This window comes from Ranitomeya imitator, chromosome 6, assembly GCF_032444005.1.
Source record: "Ranitomeya imitator isolate aRanImi1 chromosome 6, aRanImi1.pri, whole genome shotgun sequence".
Lineage (NCBI taxonomy): Eukaryota > Metazoa > Chordata > Amphibia > Anura > Dendrobatidae > Ranitomeya > Ranitomeya imitator.
In genome coordinates, this window is record NC_091287.1 from 314057423 (window position 1) to 314075761 (window position 18339).

Genomic DNA, 18339 nt, shown 5'->3' on the forward strand with positions numbered 1-18339 from the left:
GGGTCTAGTTTCCAAAATGGGGACACTTGTGGGGGGTGTCTACTGTTTAGCCACATCAGGGGCTCTGCAAACGCAACATGACGCCCACAGAGCATTCCATCAAAGTCTGCATTTCAAAACGTCACTACTTCACTTCCGAGCCCCAGCATGTGCCTAAACAGTGGTTTACCCCCACATATGGTGTATTAGTGTACTCAGGAGAAACTGGACAACAACTTTTGGGGTCAAATTTCTCTTGTTACCCTTGGGAAAATAAAAAATTGCGGGCTAAAATTCATTTTTGAGAAAATAAATTTTTTTTTTATTTTCATGGCTCTGCGTTATAAACTTCTGTGAAGCACTTGGGGGTTCAAAGTCCTCACTACACATCTAGATTAGTTCCTTTGGGGGTCTAGTTTCCAAAATGGGGTCACTTGTGGGGGAGCTCCATTGCATAGGCACACAGGGGCTCTCCAAATGCGACATGGTGTCCTCTAACAATTGGAGCTAATTTTCCATTCAAAAAGTTAAAAGGCGCGCCTTCCCTTCCGAGCCCTGCCGTGTGCCCAAACAGTGGTTTACCCCCACATATGAGGTATCGGCGTACTCGGGAGAAATTGCTCAACAAATTTTAGGATCCATTTTATCCTGTTGCCCATGTGAAAATGAAAAAATTGAGGCGAAAATAAATTTTTTGTGAAAAAAAAAGTACTTTTTCATTTTTACGGATCAATTTGTGAAGCACCTGAGGGTTTAAAGTGCTCACTAGGCATCTAGATAAGTTCCTTGGGGGGTCCAGTTTCCAAAATGGGGTCACTTGTGGGGGAGCTCCAATGTTTAAGCACACAGGGTCTCTCCAAACGCGACATGGTGTCCGCTAACGATGGAGATAATTTTTCATTCAAAAAGTCAAATGGCGCTCCTTCCCTTCCGAGCCTTACCATGTGCCCAAACAGTGGTTTACCCCCACATGTGAAGTATCGGTGTACTCAGGAGAAATTGCCAAACAAATTTTAGGATCCATTTTATCCTGTTGTCCATTTGAAAATGAAAAAATTGAGGCTAAAAAACTTTTTTTGTGAAAAAAAAGTACTTTTTCATTTTTACGGATCAATTTGTGAAGCACCTGGGGGTTTAAAGGGCTCACTATGCATCTAGATAAGTTCCTTGGGGCGTCTAGTTTCCAAAATGGGGTCACTTGTGGGGGAGCTCCAATTTTTAGGCACACGGGGGCTCTCCAAATGTGACATGGTGTCCGCTAAAGAGTGCAGCCAATTTTTCATTCAAAAAGTCAAATGGCGCTCCTTCCCTTCCAAGCCCTGCCGTGCGCCCAAACAGTGGTTTACCCCCACATATGAGGTATCAGCGTACTCAGGACAAATTGGACAACAACTTATGTATTTCAGTTTCTCCTTTTACCATTGGGAAAATAAAAAAATTGTCGCTGAAAAATCATTTTTGTGACTAAAAAGTTAAATGTTCATTTTTTCCTTCCATGTTGCTTCTGCTGCTGTGAAGCACCTGAAGGGTTAATAAACTTCTTGAATGTGGTTTTGTGCACCTTGAGGGGTGCAGTTTTTAGAATGGTGTCACTTTTGGGTATTTTCAGCCATATAGACCCCTCAAACTGACTTCAAATGTGAGGTGGTCCCTAAAAAAAATGGTTTTGTAAATTTCGTTGTAAAAATGAGAAATCGCTGGTCAAATTTTAACCCTTATAACTTCCTAGCAAAAAAAAATTTTGTTTCCAAAATTGTGCTGATGTAAAGTAGACGTGTGGGAAATGTTATTTATTAACTATTTTGTGTCACATAACTCTCTGGTTTAACAGAATAAAAATTCAAAATGTGAAAATTGCGAAATTTTCTAAATTTTCGCCAAATTTCCATTTTTATCACAAATAAACACAGAATTTATTGACCTAAATTTACCACTAACATGAAGCCAAATATGTCACGAAAAAACAATCTCAGAACCGCTAGGATCCGTTGAAGCGTTCCTGAGTTATTACCTCATAAAGGGACACTGGTCAGAATTGCAAAAAACGGCAAGGTCTTTAAGGTCAAAATAGGCTGGGTCATGAAGGGGTTAATATCTGCCCTCAGTCACTGGCTTTACTACTCTGGCGGAGAAAATTGTGCGGGAGCCCACGCCAATTTTTTCCGCCATTTAACCCTTTAATTTACTAGCTAGAATGGCCAAATTTTGCACACACACACTACTAACATTAGTAGTGTGGAATATGCAAAAAAAAAGGTGATATGACATGGTTTACTGTATGTAAACCAGGTCTCCTATCATGTCGGGTTTAGGAAGGAGAAAGCAAAAGCCGGTAATTGAATTACCGGCTTTCTGCTATATCGCGCTGGATGAAGTAATAATATATATACATATATGTGTCTACTGATAGAATAGATATATATATCTATTCTGTGTGTCCACATTTATTCTACCTGTTCTACTGTAAGCTGTCAGTGTGATTTTACTGTACACCGCACTGAATTGCCGGCTTTTCTCTCTAACAGCGCTGCGTATTCCTCGCAAGTCACACTGCTGGTCCGTGTGTAATCCGTATTTTTGGGGCTTCCATAGACTTTCATTGACGTTTTATTTGCGCAATACGGTGACAAACGCAGCATGCTGCGATTTTCTACGGCCGTATAAAGCCGTATAATACTGATCAGTTTAATACGGCAGATAGGAGCAGGGGCATAGAGAATAATTGTGCCGTATGTTTTGCGAGTTTTACGGACGTAGTTTCTGCGCTCTTACGTCCGTAAAACTCGCAAGTGTGACGCCGGCCTTATTGGTACAATTTTCGGGCACGTGACATTTTTTGATCACTTTTTATTCCGATTTTTGTGAGGCAGAATGATCAAAAACCAGCTATTCATGAATTTCTTTTGAGGGGTGCGTTTATACCGTTCCACGTTTGGTAAAGTTGATAAAGCAGTTTTATTCTTCGGGTCAGTACGATTACAGAGATACCTCATTTATATTTTTATGTTTTGGAGCCTTTATACGATAAAAATTATTTTATATAAAAAATTATTTTTGCATCGCTTTATTCTGAGGACTAACTTATTTTTCCGCTGATGATGCTGTGTAATGGCTTTTTTGCGGGACAAGATGACGCTTTCAGCGGTACCATGTTTATTTATATCCGTCTTTTTGATCGCGTGTTATTCCACTTAATCGGCGATATGATAAAGCATGGTTTTTTGCCTTTTTTTACAGTGTTCACTAAAGGGGTTAACTAGTGGGACAGTTTTATAGATCGGGTCGTTACGGATGCGGCGATACTAAATGTACTTTTGTTTTTTGTTTTGTTTACTCAAAGAAATTTATTGGAACAATATCATATATCTTATAGACTTCAAATGTGATGTGGTCAAAAAAACAAAAACAAAAAAAAACCCACACACCTTATAACAAAAAAAATAAATTTGGGTTCCAAAATTGTGCTGTTGTAAAGAAAACATGTGGGAAATGTTATCTCTTAAGTATTTTGTGTGGCATATCTCCGATTTATGGGCATGAAAATTCAAAGTTGGGAAATTTTCAAAATTTCCGTTTTGTTTTTTTTCACAAATAAATGCAAGTAGTGTCAAGGAAATTTTACCACTAACATGAAGTACAATATAAAGGCACAGATGATTGGCCTCGGGGAGACCAAAACATCCAACACCGCGGAGACACCATCATGTGTTTCTCAACGCAGTGATTCCAGAACACTGCCCCCATCCCTTATGGAAAATATGCAGATGCATGTAAAGAAGCTGCGGAGACACCATCACGTGTTTCTCGACGCAAGCAATGAATAGCCAGGCCTTTCCCCGGGAAGGAACAACCACGGGAAGGGCAGCATCCTATGAAGGAAAGCCACCAATGCCAAGCATGGTATCCATCCACAGACAGCTGTTTCGGGGTTATTGCCCCTCATCAGTGTGGAGTAGGAATCTGGCTATTAGGAGCAGTGCCTAGTAAAAAGGCTATAAAAGGCACAGATGATTGGCCTCGGGGAGACCAAAACATCCAACACCGCGGAGACACAATCACGTGTTTCACAACGCAGTGATTCCAGAACACTGCCCCCATCCCTTATGGGAAATATGCAGATGCATGTAAAGAAGCTGCGGAGACACCATCACCATTGCTTGCGTCGAGAAACACGTGATGGTGTCTCTGCAGCTTCTTTACATGAATCTGCATATTTCCCATAAGGGATGGGGGCAGTGTTCTGGAATCACTGCGTTGTGAAACACGTGATGGTGTCTCCGCGGTGTTGGATGTTTTGGTCTCAGAGGCCAATCATCTGTGCCTTTATAGCCTTTTTACTAGGCACTGCTCCTAATAGCCAGATTCCTACTCCACACTGATGAGGGGCAATAACCCCGAAACAGCTGTCTGTGGATGGATAGCATGCTTGGCATAGGTAGCTTTCCTTCATAGGATGCTGCCCTTCCCGTGGTTGTTCCTTCCCGGGGAAAGGCCTGGCTATTCATTGCTTGCGTCGAGAAACACGTGATGGTGTCTCCGCAGCTTCTTTACATGCATGAAGTACAATATGTCATGAGAAAACAATGTCAGAATCACCGGGATCCGTTGAAGCGTTCCAGAGTTAACACCTCATAAAGGGACAGCGGTCAGAATTGCAAAAAATTGGCCCGGTCATTAACGTGCAAACCATCCTTGGGGGGTAAAGGTGTTAAACATGTAAAAAAAATTTTTTTAATTTTTTTCAAACTTTTTTACTTTTCCCAGGGTGGTCCATGGTTGTATATATAGTGTCAGATAGCTCATTTGACAGTGCTTTGCAAAGTGTAAGATCAGCGATCTGCAGGCTTGCCAGCGCCTGCTCTCAGCAGGCGCTTGCAAGCCACCTCCCTGCAGGACCCGGAAGGAGCCCCGTGGCCATCTTGGATCCGGGGCCTGCAGGGAGGAGATGCTCGGAACAATGCAATCATGTTTGATCGCAGTGTACCAGGGATTAATGTGCCAGGAGTGGTCCGTAACCGCTCCTGGCACACAGTGCCCGATGTCAGCTGTAATCAGAAGACACCCGGCAGCGATCGGCTGCGCTCCCCCCCATGAGCACGGCTGATCGCCCATGACGTATTATCCCATCCCTGGGAATTAGTACCAGGTCACCTAGATGGGATAGTATGTCATATGGCAGTAATGGGTTTAAGAGAATCTGTCTGCAGGTTTTTGCTATGTAATCTGAAGACCGCATGAGGTAGGGGATAAAAACACAGATTTCAGTGATGCCACCCTTATAGTTATGAGCAAACGTGCTCAGATTTCGAACATGCTGGTGTAAAAAATATGTTTCGAGTCCCTGCAGCTGCATGTCTTGTGGCTGTTCAGGCCAGCGTTCATAGGAAATCTGCAATGACAAGCAGACCCTTGGTTGTCATGCCAAACCATAGGCACCTCGCGATCATGTGACATGCACTGCCACTTCCCCTCTTTTGTATACTTTGTGTACCACTTTTCCTGTCCTGTATACACACACACACACTGCATTGGACTTTGGGAAAGTCATTATTGGTTTATTATTATTTCCTGCATGCTTATCAAAAATAAAAATAAATTTTGAAAAACCTGTTGAAAAAGAGAATCTTACCACATTTTAACTTATGTAAACTTTTATGGTAATATGAGTATACAGGCTATAGAATGCTGAAAAAAAGTCATCCCTGTATGCCTCATCAGATGGCTTGTTGAGAAAGCATTAAGCTACTTACTGGTAGCAGCATTTTTCGGAGGCCCATGACAGCACTACGAGAGAGGGGATCCGCCCTTAAGGAACAGGAAACCTACAGATACAAAAAGGGCGGCGCCTCTCCCATGCATCAGTTGTATTTCAGAGCCTGAGAGGACTACCGCGGTTAGTGGTACACAAATATACATTATATACAGTTTGAAAAATATCCAATGACATTGTAACTAGACACCACACGTGAGATCTATATATCTCATATACATATATACATTTTAGGAAGTGCAACCCCCACATGAATAGGGAGGGAACTAAGGGTGCTGTCATGGGCCTCCGAAAAATGCCGCTACCAGTAAGTAGCCTAATGCTTTATTCGGACTCCCATGACTGCACTACGAGAGATTTACAGAGATGTAAGCTACCATAGGGAGGGACTATAGCTTGTAGCACCCTTAACCCGAAGGTGAGATCAGAGGAGGACCCCAAATCCAACCGATAGTGCTTAAAGAATGTGGAAGGGGATGACCATGTGGCCGCCTTACATATTTGTTCCACTGATAATCCAGATCTTTCTGCCCAGGATGACGCCATGGCCCGGGTGGAATGTGCCTTTTGATTCTGCGGAGCTGGCCCCCCACCTGCTGTATAAGCCAGAGAGATAGTCTCCCTAATCCATTTAGCTAGTGAATATTTCGATACTCTACACCCTGACCTTGGAAGGAAAGAAGCAGTGCCTCATATTTCTTCCAATCATTGGTGACTGAGATATACTGTAGAAGAGATCTCCTAACATCTAACGTATGAAGCTCCTGCTCTTTAGGATTAGAAAGATTAGGAATAAAAGATGGCAAAACTATCTCCTGCGATCTATGAAAACGTGTCGCTACCTTCGGCAGATCCGGTTAACGCTGCAACCATCGTGGAACGCCGAGGACAGCCAGCTGCACTCCGGCCGGCACCACCTAGACGCTGCCCCCTCCCAGAGCCCCACAGCACACGAGGGAGGGAGGACCAGATATACTTACCGCACGCTGACTCCGGAGACAGGACACCCCCTGGTGACTGCTCCTCGCTGATTAGGCCACCGCCGTGCAGCCCTGCCAGGGCCACCGTGACCACATCAGGTACCCTGCACTGGCTGAGGTAGGAGACCCCCTTGCTACCTGAATCGGGTGGCCTGGAATTCCTGTAGAAAATCTTCTGTAGGATCCAGTCCCTTCAGGAACAAGAAACCAACTGATGCATGGGAGAGGTGCCGCCTTTTTGTATCTGTAGGTTTCCTGTTCCCTAAGGGCGGATCCCCTCTCTCGTAGTGCTGTCATGGGAGTCCGAATAAATCATCTTTTAACAATTCATATAAATGACCTCTTCCAGGCTATGGGGTGGATGGAGCCTGGGAGATCACTCTGCCTCCAGAGCTTATTTTACATGAAGGGAAGTTACCAATGAGACAAGTAAGGCCGGTTTCACATTTGCGGTTGTGTCCGCAGCGTTTCTAACGCATACATCCGCATGAGTTAATTTCCCATCTTTACTTTAAGAGACTGGTGAAGGGCATTATTAAGTAAAAGCAAAATTCACGGATCAGGGGTGATGGGTATTCTTTAGGGCCCGTGCGATTCATTTATTTATACAACTATGGCATATTCTTGGTATATCACAAACCTTATATTATGTGTATCCATTTTGGATCAACTTTTACAGCATTTCATATACGCTTTTTGTTTTTATAATCAGTGGGACACCGACATTTGATTAGCGCCTCTTTTTACCATTTTGTTACATAATCACTGTAATTTGTGTAATAAATAAAAACCTTTATCACCACAGACCACAATCTCTGGTTTCCTTTTTTCTGTTTGCATTACAATATTTACCGAGGGTCATTTCTACATCAGGTGCAGGGCTCATGTTCATATAAATATTTCTATATGATATACCGAACACACACACTTTGTTGGGTCTTTGCTCTTGTCACAATTATACAATGAAGAATGTCAATTACTATACAGGACCACCAAGGGTACTTAAGCATAGAAAAAGCAGGAATATAATTTAATAAAATATACGTTCTACAATTTAGTTAGAGATTTAGTGTGTTTGTTCAACTCCTCCAGCTGCAGAACATACCACCTGCAGAAGATACTGAATTTCCAATACAGCAGGCTATAACATGCTGAAGGCACCTGTAATTGCTAAAGTATTGTTGAGGAGGTTGTAAAATTGCCACGTCACCTTTTGTTCTTTGTTTGCTAAAACCAGGTGAACTTAACCTTACAAGCTTAGTATGTATGGTACATGAATGTCAATACGTGACATCAACTAAGTCATTTCACCCAAATAGCCTGACACCACTGGCAAACATGCAGGTCACCCGGAATAATCCAATAAATGCATCTTCCCCCTTTATGTCAATACTACCATTCATTGTGTCTCACCCTCCAGCAGGAGAAAGAACCATATAACTGGTAATTTTCCCATATGTGAGTTTTATATAATCTTCCAGTTTAACCCCTTAAGCCCCAAGGGTGGCTTGCACGTTAATGACCGGGCCAATTAATACAATTCTGACCACTGTCCCTTTATGAGGTTATACCTCTGGAACGCTTCAACGATTCTGACACTGTTTTCTCGTGACATATTGTACTTCATGATAGTGGTAAAGTTTCTTCGATATAACTTGCGTTTATTTGTGAAAAAAACATGGAAATTTTGGCGAAAATTTAGCAATTTTCCAACTTTGAATTTTTATGCCCTTAAATCACAGAGATATGTCATGTAAAATAATAAGTAACATTTACCACATGTTTACATCAGCAAAATTTTGGAACCAAAATTTTTTTTGTTAGGAAGTTATAAGGGTTAAAAGTTAACCAGCAATTTCTCATTTTTACAACACCAATGTTTTTTAGGGACCACATCTCATTTGAAGTCATTTTGAGGGGTCTATATGATAGAAAATACCCAAGTGTGACACCATTCTAAAAACTGCACCCCTCAAGGTGCTCAAAACCACATTCAAGAAGTTTATTAACCCTTCAGGTGTTTTACAGGAATTTTTGCAATGTTTAAAATTTTTTTTACTTCAGCTCCAATTTGTTTTATTTTCCCATGGGTAAGAGAAGAAATTGGACCCCAAAAGTTGTTGTGCCATTTGTTCTGAGTATGCCGATAACCCACATGTGGGGGTAAACCACTGTTTGGGCGCATAGCAGAGCTCGGAAGGGAAGGAGCGCCATTCGACTTTTCAATGCAAAATTGACTGGAATTGAGATGGGATGCCATGTTGCGTTTGGAGAGCCCCTGATGTGCCTAAACATTGAAACCCCCCACAAGTGACACCATTTTGGAAAGTAGACCCCCTAAGGAACTTATCTAGCTGTGTTTGACAGCTTTGAACCCCCAAGTGTTCCACTACAGTTTATAATGCAGAGCCGCGAAAATAAATTTGTTTTTTTTTTCCCCCTTCACAAAAATTTTAGCCCCCAGTTTTGTATTTTCCCAAGGGTAACAGGAGAAATTCGACCCCAAAAGTTGTTATCCAATTTGTCCTGAGTACGCTGATACCCCATATGTGGGGGGGAACCACCGTTTGGGCGCGTGGCAGAGCTCGGAAGGGAAGGAGCGCCATTTGGAATGCAGACTTAGATGGATTGGTCTGCTGGTGTCACATTGCATTTACAGAGCCCCTGATGCACCTAAACAGTAGAAATCCCCCACAAGTGACACCATTTTGGAAACTAGACCCCCCCAAGGAACTTCTCTAGATGTGTTTTGACAGCTTTGTACTTCCTAGTGTTTCACTACAGTTTATAACGCAGTCGTGAAAATAAAAATTATTTTTCACAAAAGTTTAGCCCCCCAAATTTTTATTTTCCCAAGGGTAACAAGAGCAATTGGACCCCAATAGTTGTTGTCCAATTTGTCCTGAGTATGCAGATACCCCATATGTTGGGGTAAACCCCTGTTTGGGCACACAGAAGAGCTCGGAAGGGAAAGAGCACTGCTTTCCTTTTTCAACGCAGAATTGGCTGGAATTGAGACCGGACGCCATGTTGCGTTTGGAGAGCCCTGATATGCCTTAACAGTGGAAACCCCCAATTCTAAATGAAACCCTATCCCAAACACACCCCTAACTCTAATCCCAACCATAGCCCTAACCACACCCCTAACCCCAACCATAAATGTAATCGAAACACTAACCCTACCTTTAGCCCCAGCCCCCGCTGGAAAATGGAAATACTTTTATTTTTTTTTATGTTTCCCTAACTAAGGGAGTGATGAAGGGGGGTTTGATTTACTTTTATAGCGGGTTTTCTGGCAAGAAATATTTTTGGCGTTAACACATTTTTCCATATTTTGGTCCACAGTCATATGAGGTCTCGTTTTTTGCGGAACGAGTTGACGTTTTTATTGGTAACATTTTCGGGCACGTGACATTTTTTGATCGCTCTTTATTCTGATTTTTGTGAGGCAGAATGACCAGAAATCAACTATTCATGAATTTTTTTTTTTTTTTTTGGGGGGGGTGGGGGGAGAAAGGGGGCGTTTATACTGTTCCACGGTAAAATGGATAAAGCAGTTTTATTCTTCGGGTCAGTACGATTACAGAGATACCTCATTTACTTTTTTTATGTTTTGGCGCTTTCATACAATAGAAACAATTTTATAGAAAAAATTATTTTTGCATCACTTTATTCTGAGGACTAACTTTTTTATTTTTTTATTTTTTCGCTGATGATGCTGTATGGCGGCTACTTTTTTGCAGGACAAGATGATGTTTTCTGCGGTACCATGGTTATTTATATCCGTCTTTTTGATTGAGTGTTATTTCACTTTTAGTTCGGTGGTATGATAAAGCGTTGTTTTGCCTTTTTTTACGGTGTTCACTGAAGGGGTTAACTAGTGGAACGGTTTTATAGGTCGGGTCGTTCCGGACGTGGAGATACTAAATGTGTACTTTTATTTTTATTTATTTTTTTATTTAAAGAAGTGTATTTATGGGAATTTTTTTTAACCCCTTCATGACCCAGCCTATTTTGACCTTAAAGACCTTGCCGTTTTTTGCAATTCTGACCAGTGTCCCTTTATGAGGCAATAACTCAGGAACGCTTCAACGGATGCTAGCGGTTCTGAGATTGTTTTTTCGTGACATATTGGGCTTCATGTTAGTGGTAAATTTAGGTCAATAAATTCTGTGTTCATTTGTGATAAAAACGGAAATTTGGCGAAAATTTTGAAAATTTCGCAATTTTCACATTTTTAATTTTTATTCTGTTAAACCAGACAGTTGTGACACAAAATAGTTAATAAATAACATTTCCCACATGTATACTTTACATCAGCACAATTTTGGAAACAACATTTTTTTGCTAGGAAGTTATAAGGGTTAAAATTTGACCAGCGATTTCTCATTTTTACAATGAAATTTACAAAACCATTTTTTTTTTAGGGACCATCTCACATTTGAAGTCAGTTTGATGGGGTCTATATGGCTGAAAATACCCAAAAGTGACACCATTCTGAAAAAAAATGCACCCCTCAAGGTACTCAAAACCACATTCAAGAAGTTTATTAACCCTTCAGGTACTTCACAGCAGCAGAAGCAACATGGAAGGAAAAAATGAACATTTAACTTTTTAGTCACAAAAATTATCTTTTAGCAACAATTTTTTTATTTTCCCAATGGTAAAAGGAGAAACTGAACCACGAAAGTTGTTGTCCAATTTGTCCTGAGTACGCTGATACCTCATATGTGGGGGTAAACCACTGTTTGGGCGCACGGCAGGGCTTGGAAGGGAAGGAGCGCCATTTGACTTTTTGAATGAAAAATTGGCTGCACTCTTTAGCGGACACCATGTCACGTTTGGAGAGGCCCCGTGTGCCTAAAAATTGGAGCTCCCCCACAAGTGACCCCATTATGGAAACTAGACGCCCCAAGGAACTTATCTAGATGCATAGTGAGCACCCACAGGTGCTTCACAAATTGATCTGTAAAAATGAAAAAGTACTTTTTTTTTTTTTTTTCACAAAAAAATTCTTTTCGCCTCAATTTTTTCATTTTCACATGGGCAATAGGATAAAATGGATCATACAATTTGTTGGGCAATTTCTCCCGAGTACGCCGATACCTCATATGTGGGGGTAAACCACTGTTTGGGCACACGGCAGGGCTCGGAAGGGAAGGCGCGCCATTTGACTTTTTGAATGGAAAATTAGCTCCAATTGTTAGCGGACACCATGTCGCGTTTGGAGAGCCCCTGTGTGCCTAAACATTGGAGCTCCCCCACAAGTGACCCCATTTTGGAAACTAGACCCCCAAAGGAACTAATCTAGATGTGTGGTGAGGACTTTGAACCCCCAAGTGCTTCACAGAAGTTTATAACGCAGAGCCATGAAAATAAAAAAAAAATATATATATTTTCTCAAAAATTATCTTTTAGCCTGCAATTTTTTATTTTCCCAAGGGTAACAGGAGAAATTTGACCCCAAAAGTTGTTGTCCAGTTTCTCCTGAGTACGCTGATACCCCATACGTGGGGGTAAACCACTGTTTGGGCACATGCCAGGGCTCGGAATTGAAGTAGTGACGTTTTGAAATGCAGACTTTGATGGATTGCTCTGTGGGCGTCACGTTGCGTTTGCAGAGCCCCTGATGTGGCTAAACAGTAGAAACCCCCCACAAGTGACCCCATTTTGGAAACTAGACCCCGAAATGAACTAATCTAGATGTGTGGTGAGCACTTTGAAGCCCCAAGTGCTTCATAGAAGTTTATAACACAGAGCCGTGAAAATAAAAAATAATTTTTCTTTCCTCAAAAATGATGTTTTAGCAAGCATTTTTTTATTTTCACAAGGGTAACAGGAGAAATTGGACCCCAGTAATTGTTGCGCAGTTTGTCCTGAGTATGCTGGTACCCCATATGTGGGGGTAAACCACTGTTTGGGCAGACGTCGGGGCTCGGAAGTGAGGGAGCACCATTTGACTTTTTGAATACATGATTGGCTGGAATCAATGATGGCGCCATGTTGCGTTTGGAGACCTCTGATGTGCCTAAACAGTGTAAACCCCTCAATTCTACCTCCAACACTAACCCCCCCCCCACACCCCTAACCCTAATCCCAACTGTAGCCATAACCCTAATCACAACCCTAACCACAACCCTAATTCCAACCCTAACCCTAAGGCTATGTGCCCACGTTGCGGATTCGTGTGAGATTTTTCAGCATCATTTTTGAAAAATCCGCGGGTAAAAGGCACTGCGTTTTACCTGCGGATTTTCCACGGATTTCCAGGTTTTTTGTGCTGATTTCACCTGCGGATTCCTATTGAGGAACAGGTGTAAAACGCTGCGGAACCCGCACAAAGAATTGACATGCTGCGGAAAATACAACGCAGCGTGTGCGCGCGGTATTTTCCGCACCATGGGCACAGCGGATTTGGTTTTCCATAGGTTTACATGGAACTGTAAACCTGATGGAACACTGCTGCGAATCCGCAGCGGCCAATCCGCACCGTGTGCACATAGCCTAATTCTAAAGGTATGTGCACACGCTGCGGAAAACGCTGCGGATCCGCAGCAGTTTTCCATGAGTTTACAGTTCAATGTAAACCTATGGGAAACAAAGATCGTTGTACACATGCTGCAGAAAAACTGCACGGAAACGCAGCGGTTTACATTCCGCAGCATGTCACTTCTTTGTGCGGATTCCGCAGCGGTTTTACAACTGCTCCAATAGAAAATCGCAGTTGTAAAACCACAGTGAAATGCGCAGAAAAAACGCGGTAAATCCGCCATAAATCCGCAGCGGTTTAGCACTGCGGACTTATCAAATCCGCAGCGGAAAAATCCGCAGAGGACCAGAATACGTGTGCACATACCGAAACCCTAACCCTAGCCCTAACCCTAACCCTATTCTAACAGTGGAAAAAAAAAAATCTTTATTTTTTTATTGTCCCTACCTATGGGGGTTACAAAAGGGGGGGTCATTTATTTTTTTTTATTTTGATCACTGTGAGATTATATCTCAGTGATCAAAATGCACTTTGGAACGAATCTGCCGGCCGATTCGGCGGGCGCACTGCGCATGCGCCCACCATTTTGGAAGATGGCGGCGCCCAGGGAGAAGACGGACGGACCCCGGCAGGATCGGTAAGTATGATGGGGGGGGAAATCGGAGCGCGGGGGTGGGGGGGGGGGGGGGTGGAACGGAGCGCGGGGGGTGGAACGGAGCGCGGGGGGTGGAACGGAGCGCGGGGGGGTGGAACGGAGCGCGGGGGGTGGAACGGAGCGCGGGGGGGTGGAACGGAGCGCGGGGGGGTGGAACGGAGCACGGGGGGGTGGAACGGAGCACGGGGGGGTGGAACGGAGCACGGGGGGGTGGAACGGAGTACGGGGGTGGAGGAACGGAGCACGGGGGTGGAGGAACGGAGCACGGGGGTGGATCGGAGTGCAGGGGGGGTGGATCGGAGTGCGGGGGGGTGGATCGGAGTGCGGGGGGGTGGATCGGAGTGCAGGGGGGGTGGATCGGAGTGCAGGGGGGGTGATTATTGGAGCACAGGGGGGAGCGGACAAGAGCACGGGGGGAGCGGAGCACAGGACGGAGGGGAGCCGGAGCAGTGTACCGGACAGATCGGAGGGCTGGGGGGGCGATCGGTGGGGTGGGGGCACATTAGTGTTTCCAGCCATGGCCGATGATATTGCAGCATCGGCCATGGCTGGATTGTAATATTTCACCAGTTTTAATAGGTGAAATATTACAAATCGCTCTGATTGGCTGTTGAAAGTGAAACTGCCAATCAGAGCGATCGTAGCCACGGTAGGGTGAAGCCACCCCCCCTGGGCTAAACTATCACTCCCCGTCCCTGCAGATCGGGTGAAATTGGAGTTAACCCTTTCACCGGATCTGCAGGGACGCGATCTTTCCATGACGCCACATAGGCGTCATGGGTCGGATTGGCACCGACTTTCATGACGCCTACGTGGCGTCAAAGGTCGGGAAGGGGTTAACACATCTAAAAAAAAAAAATTTTTTTTACTTTGTCCCAGGGGGGACATCATTGTATAGTTACAGATCGCAGATCTGACACTTTGCAGAGCACTGTGTCAGATCAGCTATCTGGCGTGCCCTGCTCCTTGGTTACCAGCGCCTGCTCTGGACCCGGAAGTACTCCCTGCAGGGCCCGAAAGTAGCCCTGCGGCCATTTTGGATCCGGGGTCTGCAGGGAGGAGACGCTCGGTACAAGGTGAGCACATCGCCTTGTACCGATCGTTTCAGGGAAGCCCGCAGGGAGCCCCCTCCCTGCACGATGCTTCCCTATGCCCCCGGAACACCGCGATCATGTTTGATCGCAGTGTGCCGGGGGTTAATGTGCTGGGAGCGGTCCATGACCGCTCCTGGCACATAATGCTGGATGTCAGCTGCGATATGTCAGGGCCAGCATAAATATCAGAGCACCGCTCTGCCAAATATAAAAAAACAGTGAGAGAAATAATGATTCAAAGCGCGTTGTGCACAAGGACATTAACCCCATAAAGGTACCTGTATGCTTTGAATCATTATTTCTCTGTTTTTTATATTTGGCAGAGCGGTGCTCTGATATTTATGCTGGCCCTGACATATTTTTCTAGACCAGTGCAAACACTATATGCTTGCTGTGGCACTTGAGCACTTTAGTCACTAATATATATAAAACAATTTTTTTACATTTTTTATGTATATATGTATACTTTATATTAGATATTTTTTTTTTTCACAAATTTTTTTTCACTTATTTAATTATTCAGCATCAGGTCTCACCCCCCTTTTTTATACTGTGGGTTATTATTGTGTATATACCTATGTATTAATTATATCAGTATGTCCTGTAGTGCACATCCTCTTTAATACTTTTTTTAATGTTTTATTATATGACCATTTGCTATCATAATAAATAATAAAATTGAATATATGTATATCCTAGCCTGGTGACTCCTTTTGATCCCTGTCTTGGGTTTTGGTTTTTGGTTTTACTCTATGCACAGAGTGGGTTACACTTACTTTTTTTTTTTTCCCACACACACCTCACACTATATACTCAGTATACCTAATTTTTAAAAATTGTTTTAATATTGATATACGAGTTCTATTTTATTTAGGTTGTTATAGAGTGTGTGTTTAGTCATTACTGTAATGAGCGGTAACGGTGACCGCTCACTACAGGAAGAAGCTGCAGTGCCGGGGAAGCAGGGACTGCACCGCGCCAGGAGCAGGTAAGTATAACAGGAAGGGGAGCACTGCGCGATAGTCACCTGCTCCTCGTTCCAGCGCCGCTCCATCTTCAGCAGTGGCGCTCACGTCAGAGGGCGTGGTGACTTAGTTAGTGCGCGCCCTCAGCCTGAACGTCAGTGCTGAAGATGGAGCGGCGCCGGAACGATGAGCACGTGAATATTGAAAGCGCCGGGGGCCTGAGCGACGGAGAGGTGAGTATGTGATATTTTTTTTTTTTTTTTATTACAGCAAATGGGGCAAGTGTCTGTATGGAGCATCTATGGGGCCATAACGTTTGTGCAGCACCGTATGGGGCCATAACGTTTGTGCAGCACCGTATGGGGCCCATAACGTTTGTGCAACACTGTATGGGGCAAATATCTTTATGGAGCATCTTATGGGGCCATAATCAGCATTTGCGCAGCATTATATTGGGCAAATATGTCTATGGAGCATCTTATCGGGCCATAATGAACTTTATGGGGCATTATATGGGGCTCCTGATTCAATATGGATATTCAAAAACACTTGACCTACTGATGTCTCAATTAATTTTACTTTTATTTGGTATCTATTTTTACCGGTAGCTGCTGCATTTCCCACCCTAGGCTTATACTCGAGTCATTAAGTTTTCCCAGTTTTTTGTGGCAAAATTGGGGGGGGGGGGCGGGGGCGGGGTCGGGGTCGGGTTATACTCGAGTATATACGGTAGTTATATTTAGTGGATTGAAGCAATCCGAGAAAATTAGGCCGATTATGTTAATGACACTCAGCTCAAACGCTGTTGCAAGCATGAGCAGAGTATCATCAGATTCTCTCGCATGCACAAAATCTCCACAAATGTAGAGAAGACCAAGAACTTAAATATCTTCATAATCTCCATTGTCTGGGAGAGTAGCCACTCGCAGCATGCAGCAATTTTTTTTTCTCATGCCTGATCAGCATGAGTAAAATGTAAAAAAAAAAAAAAGAAGGTAGATCTGCACTGCCCTATAGTACAATACTGGGCAGAGTGCTAAAAATGTCAGATAGCGCTCGGCAGTGTGATCGAGCCCTGAAGTTGGGTTTAGCAGCTGGGGTGTGGAGTCGGAGTCAAGGAGCACATTTTGGTGGAGTCAGAGTCGAAGCCAGTATAAAAATGGACCAAATTATACTCCTAAAATACGTAATACATTGGGTAGACTAGGTCAGTGCAGTATGTGCTGTAAATGTTTCTATAAGAATTTGGGAAAGTTATAAAGTGTCCTATAAATGTCTGTTCTGTTCCTGATCTAAGGATCTCAGCTTTCAGTTGAGATGAATCTGTTGCACATGCTCAGTAGTGACCAGTGCTGTAGAGTGAGTCGGAAGTCAGGGAAAATGAGGAGTCTGGTTTGGCTTTCCGACTCCACAGCCCTGTTTAGCAGACTACCATGTTCCCAGAGTTCAGCATAAAAATACACTTAGCTGAGCGTGTTTATTAATAGTGAAACAGGACGACAAGATGATGCCATGTCATATTGCTAGCAGATTAAAAAAAACACAGCACCTGTGCCTCTATATGCAAATAATGAATGTTACAATTCACTGACAAAGCAGATCAGTGCAATAAAGCTATCCCTGCTCCCCAGATTACCTCTGAGGCCGGTGTCACACTCGGCATAAAACAATTCGGTCCGTATATTACGGCCGTAATACGCAGAAAAGTCCCTAAAATAGTGGTCCGTAGCTCCTCCGTAGGCAGGGTGTGTCAGCGTATTTTGCGCATGGCATCCTCCGTATGTAATCCGTATGGCATCCGTACTGCGTGTTTTTCTCACAGGCTTGCAAAACCAACATACGGATATACAAGGGATCCATGTGTAAAAAAAAAAAAACATAACATATATACTATATCTATCTATCTCAGACACATGTATATATTAATATTTCATACAGCACGAGAGAGCAAAAGCCGGCAATTGAATTACCGGCTATAAAGCTATCTCCTTCCTAAACCCGACATGATATGATACATGGTTTACATACAGTAAACCATGTCATATCCCCCTTTTTTTTTGCATATTCCACACTACTAATGTTAGTGGTGTATATGCAAAATTTGGCTGTTCTAGCTATTAAAGGGTTAAATGGCGGAAAAAATTGGCGTGGCCTCCCGTGCAATTTTCTCCGCCAGAGTAGTAAAGCCAGTGACTGAGGGCAGATATTAATAGCCTGGAGAGGGTCCATGGTTATCGGTCCCCCCCTGGCTAAAAACATCTGCCCCCAGCCACCCCAGAAAAGGCACATCTGGAAGATGCGCCTATTCTGGCACTTGGCCACTCTCTTCCCATTCCAGTGTAGTGGTGGGATATGGGGTAATGAAGGGTTAATGCTACCTTGCTATTGTAAGGTGACATTAAGCCA

At 43.5% G+C, this 18339-nt stretch overlaps 1 protein-coding gene across 1 annotated transcript in view; it reads right to left on the reverse strand.

The window, feature by feature from the left end:
* The window catches only part of GMDS (GDP-mannose 4,6-dehydratase), a 1108130-nt gene that overhangs the window by 1030878 nt on the left and 58913 nt on the right, over positions 1-18339 (reverse strand). The window lies entirely within an intron of this gene.